This window comes from Bos indicus, chromosome 3 (genome assembly GCF_029378745.1).
Source record: "Bos indicus isolate NIAB-ARS_2022 breed Sahiwal x Tharparkar chromosome 3, NIAB-ARS_B.indTharparkar_mat_pri_1.0, whole genome shotgun sequence".
NCBI lineage: Eukaryota > Metazoa > Chordata > Mammalia > Artiodactyla > Bovidae > Bos > Bos indicus.
Window position 1 is genome coordinate 92,562,335 of NC_091762.1, and position 6,000 is coordinate 92,568,334.

Here is a 6,000-nt window from a genome sequence, read left to right on the forward strand (position 1 = left end):
AGCAGTGTGACTGAAGGGGATTTCTAGGAGTCCCGTTGCAAAGGAAACAACAAACTTAATGAGAGCATTCAAGACAACTAATGTAAATCAAAGTTTCAGGCTGCCCTAGCCTACTACTCCTCCTTCTGTATTTATGTTTCAACCAACAACTAGCCCTATTAAAGAAGAGTAATCTGAAAAGTCCCAGAAGCGGATTGCTTTAGGTCTGGGTCTCTAGAAATAGAGCTTTAGGGAGGAATTCGATTTCCTGAGAGAGCACTCTCAGGAAGTGGGATAGATCATGGGAGAAAGTTAACCAAAGACGGTTTTGGTTGAAGTCTGGCCTCAGCCTGAGCCCACAAGGAGCTCTAGAGCGTGAATGACACCAGAGAGGTATGCTTCCCACCCTTGAGGCAAGGGACCAGGCCTTTGTGCTCTCAAATCCTTCAGTCAATGGCCATGGGCCACCCGCAGGGGAACATAACCTCTCAGGCATTGTTGAGTAAAGAAGCTTCTGTCACTTAGGGCAGTTCTCAGGAGAAGCAACACCTGAGCCATTAGCTGCCAATATCACAGTAGCTGGCATATAGATATATATATTTGGAAAAGAAATCTCGGCAGAACACCAATAACATTTATTACAGCAGGACTTCTCAAAGTGTGGTCCCTGGAACAGCAACCTCCTCCTTTTCTGAAACTTGTTAGAAATGCAAATTCCCTAGCCCAACTCCAGATCTATGGAATCAGAAACTCTGATGGTGTGACCCTTGAATCCGTATTTTGACAAGCCTTCCAGGTGTTTTTGATGCATATCTAAGTTTGGGGTCGCTAAGAGTCAGACACGACTGAGCGACTTCACTTTCACTTTTCACTTTCATGCATGGGAGAAGGAAATGGCGATCCACTCCAGTGTTCTTGCCTGGAGGATCCCAGGGATGGAGAAGCCTGGTGGGCTGCCGTCTATGGGGTCGCACAGAGTCGGACATGACTGAAGTGACTTAGCAGTAGCAGCAGCAGCAGTGCTCTAGGGACCTATGACTAGAAACTGTGAAACAAAAAGAGGGGAGGGGGCCAGAAAAATAAGGCAGTTACAGAGCATTCGTTGCAAGAGAACTTACACAAAGAATACATCAAGGATGGAGACCCATAGTTACCTCTCAAATAAGAAAAAAAGAACTCAAAAAAGAGATACAAAGATTTCAAGAAAAAAAGAAGTCACAGAAGATGGAAAGTGATCTGGCAGAGCTAAGAAAAGACATGGAAGAGAACAAGAAAATTGATTCAGAAGTGAAAGCCCTGTAAGAAGCAAAGAGATGATGATGGTAATTGTAGCCGTCAGTGTTCAATTAGGAAAACTGAAATCAGTCTAGATACAGAGTGAAAGCAGGGAGGGAAATAATGCATGGAATCTGTTACAAAGGTATTGAAATGGCTGGGAAAACAAAGAGAAGATAAAAGTGTCACCCAGAGTGGGAGCCCGTGGGCCACACTCACTGTTGACCAGTGGGAGCAGCATCACTGCATCTAAGTAGAAACCACTCTGCCATGGCTGGGGATCCCAAAGCAACTGCTGTGCACAGCGTCCTGCAATTCCTACAGCAAGAAGTGGAGAAAATGACTTCTCCCTTCTGTTCACCGTTAATCTCCATCAGGGCTTCCCATCTGCAGAACCTGACTGGAATGCAATGTTCAGGCCTCCAGCTCCTGAAATCCAGAGGACAGTGGAGAGAGTCAGAGCCAAGCCATATCTGGAACAATAATAAACCCAACTTAAGGAGAATTGGGATCAGAGGAAAGAGCTTGAGAAAAATCACAGCATGGAATTGGAAAGAACAAAGATTTTAAAAGTTATGGAAAAGGTAATAGTTATGGAAGAAACAAAGGACCCAACATACCCATCATTGTAGTCCCTAAGATAATGGACAAAATGTAACAGGAAAGATGTTCAAAGCAATAAAAGATGTCCCTGAAATTTAAAAAATAAGAAATTTAAGATCAAAAGAAGTTTTTGTATTTACCTTAGTCTGTTCAAGCTACTGTAACAAAAATACCATAGACTGGGGTGGCCTAGAGACAACAGAGACAGGCTTGCCTGCTGGCTTGGTGGTAAAGAATCCGCCTGCCGGTGCAGGAGATGTGGATTCTATCCCTGGGTCGGGAAGATCCCCTGGAGGAGGAAATGGCAACCCACTCCAGTATTCTTGCCTGGAGAATTGCATGGAGAGAGCAGCCTGGCGGGCTGCAGTTCATGGTGTTGCAAAGAGTCCGACACAACTGAGCAACTGAGCACACACATAGTTGACAGAAAGTTATTTCCTACAGTTCTGGAGGCTGAAAGTCTGAAATTAGGATATCAGCAAGGTTGCATAAGGGCCCTTTTCTTATATCCTCAGATGGTGGAAGAGGGCAAACCAGCTCACAGGAGCCTCTTTTATAAGGGCACTAATCCCATTCATGAAGACTCCCCTCTCACGACCTAATCACCTCCCAAAGGCCCCACCTCCTGCCACTATCACACTGGGCCGTAAGGTTCGGATATGGATTCTGAGGGGACACAAACATTCAGACCGCAGCAGTATTCCAAGGAAAGTTTGACATAGAACAATCAACACTGGACTAGGTCTTGGTGAAGTTACTGAACTTCAAACAGGAAGAAAGAATCTGACAAGTTTCCAGGTAGAATGAAGACAATTAAGTGCCAAGGGAAATAAATTAGGCTGATCTCAGACTTTTCCTCTCATGCCTGCTAGACAACTGTAAAACAATGTCCACAAATCTCTGAGGAAAAAGAACTAAAACCTAAGATTCTGAAGCCCAGCCGGTATCCTCCAGGTTTAAAGGACAGCAGTGGGTAATTAGCAGAGAAGGCAATGGCACCCCACTCCAGTACTCTTGTCTGGAAAATCCCGTGGATGGAGGAGCCTGGTAGGCTGCAGTCCATGGGGTTGCTAAGAGTCAGACATGACTGAGCGACTTCACTTTCACTTTTCACTTTCATGCATTGGAGAAGGAAATGGCCACTCCAGTGTTCTTGCCTGGAGAATCCCAGGTCCCGGGAGCCTGGTGGGCTGCCGTCTTTGGGGTCGCACAGAGTCGGACACGACTGAAACGAGTTAGCAGCAGCAGCAGCAGTGGGTCATTAGAGGCATGTAGGACTTCAGGGAATACAGAATCCACATGCCCTTCTTCAGAAAACTGCATACTTGAGACTTTGAATGATGCAACCTATATGGCCGATTGGGTATCCTGGACTCCTTCCTCAATCAAACATGCTGGATAAAATATTTCAATACACCATTGGAAACTAATGGCTGAGTTTACCAGAAATAAAGTTGTCTGTGGCCAGGAGCAATTGAGAGTCTGACTCTGGGCAGGTGAATAAACATTAAAGTCACTGGGCCTCTCCAAGGGCATCTGCCAATTTCTGAGTCGGAGCCTGGGTTTCCTGGGCCTCCTGCCAGGCCCATAAGGCCAGTCTTGCAGCAGCTAGAACGCAAGCTAGAATGGGCGGTAGGCTCAGAGTCATACATAAAGCCAGGTACCACAGAGGGCATCACCCTTAGAGCAGGGGTCCCCAGCCTCTGGGATCTAATGTCTGATGATCTGAGGTGAAGCTGATGTAATAATAATAGAAACAAAGTCCACAATAAATGTAATGTTCTTGAATCATCCTGAAACCATCCCCCCAACTCCCAGTCCGTGGAAAAACTGTCTTCCATGAAACTGGTCTCCAGTGCCAAAAAGGCTGGGGACCGCTAGGGGGCTTAGAGAACAGTGGACTAAAGGTGAATCTTCCCCTTGAAAGCAGACAAATAGGTGGTTTTGAAAAATCTTCTTCAAATCTGTTGATATTCTGAATGCAACCTGTACTTGGAGTGAAACAGGATATACTAACAAGCTTCTTTTACTTTACTCGTACTTTCCAACGCTAGTCAAGCAGAGACAGTTCATTCTTGGTATCCAGACCCAGAGAGGTCACCTTCTAAGAGAAAAGACCTTTCTTCATCATAAATTAAAACTGAGCTCAAACCTTTTGCAGTCTCCTGGGCAGGTTTTTTCCCCACCTTTGCCCACATTGTTTTGTCCGCTTTAATGCTATTCTCCCTTCTCATGTTCTTTGGGCTCACATCCCAGATTATAGACTTCCTGGGCATCTTTGAAGACCAAGCTCAAAGGTCACCACTTCCACAAAGCTTTCCTAGAGGCACCCAGCTCAGACAGACTGCTTTCTCCTCTGTGCTCTCTGAGCTTTAGCCTTTCCCTCAGCTCTAACCTGGGCTTTCCTGGTAGCTGGTAAAGAATCTGCCTGCAATGCAGGAGATCCCGGTTCAATTCCTGAATTGGGAAGATCTGCTAGAGAAGGAATAGGCAACCCACTCCAGTATTCTTGGGTCCCTGGCAGCTCAGATGGTAAAGAATCTGCCTGCAATTCGGGAGGCCTGGGTTTGATCCCTGGGTTGGGAAATGCCCTGGAGGAGAGCATGGAAACCTGCTCCAGTATTCTAGCCTGGAGAATCCCCATGGACAGAGGGGTTGCAAAGAGTCGGACACGACTAAGCAACTAAGCACAACTCAGTACAACTCTAACCCGTCATATTTGACCTTGAATTATGGTTATTGCAGTGTATGTCCACCCCCGTCCCCCCTGCCCTCTTTGTCATCTTTGCATTGTCTCTCAGCACTCAGAGAAGAAATCAGGGCTCAATTAATGTCTGAAGCCTTATATCGAGGAAAATTTAATTGGATTGTTTGGGATCTATTTTAGCTTTCTGTAAACTCCTCTGTTCCAGCTACTATTATTTGTTTAAAACTGAGAGATTTCTAGGCGTTTATAGGTGTGAGTTGAAGGACCACCTGAAAAGTGATTCAGAGGAGCACAGCTTTATACTCTGCCTCTTTTTGTGGAATTTAGTGCTTAGGAAGGGCTTCCCTGATGGTTCAGCATTAACGAATCTGCCTGCAATGCAGGAGCCTTGGGTTTGATCCCTGGGTCAGGAAGATTCCCTGGAGGAGGAATGGCAACCCACTCCAGTATTCTTGCCTGGAAGAAAACCCCATGGACAGAGGAGGCTGGCAGGCTACAGTCCTTGGGGTCACACAGAATCAAATACCACTGAGAGACTAAGCAACACTGCTTACAAAAAAGGACAGTGCTCAGCTGTGCTTTATACCCACTGTTTCACAGCTACCTGTCCTCTGTATCCTCTTACAAACTCACACCAGTATCGGTCAGTTGCTTTGGCAGGAGGAAGAGTTTCATTCAGTGTCTCTACTATCCTGTATTTTTTTCCATCTCCCAGCACCTAAAAAGGGAGCCCAGGGAGGCAGTTGTAGAGCAGTAATGATGGTAACAATAGTAGCGAGTAGCCTGGCATTTTCTCCAAGCCAGGCACAGTTCTGAGTGCTTTACTCATGAGTCCTCTGTAGGGTAGTCACTGTTGATACCCTGTTTTGTAGTTCAAGATACCAAAGCAGCTTTAAACAAAATCACACAGCCAGCAGGGAGCAGAGCTGGGATTCTGGTTTGAAGTTAGAGATAAGGTTTGAATCTCAGCTTGTTGCTTACTGAATCTGAGGCCTTCCATAAATTACTTAATTCTGAGCCTTGGTTTCCTCATCTGTAAAATGGGTCTAATAATCTCCTCTTTGACCTGTATAGAGATTAAATAAGACTGCAAATCTGAAAGTGCCTGTGCCTGATAAATGATTAACAACTATTTTTAAAAGTTCCTTGGCAGGTAAGACAGAGACAAGAAAAATGTTTTCATGTTAGAAAAATGCCTCCCAAGTCTTTTCTATCATGTCATGTTGTGAAGATAATTTGATTTCAATGTGGACATTCTCTGGCAAGGAGTTTATGAGAAAGGTAACACATAGAGACTGAGTGTTCTTCCCACCAAAGGAGGGCCTTCCAGCATATGGTATTTTTTGGTCATCGGATTACATTCGTCTAGAATAAAAAATAGAACAAGCTGACACGCATTAGGAAAGACAATGTAAAGATCACACTGAAGCCATCCA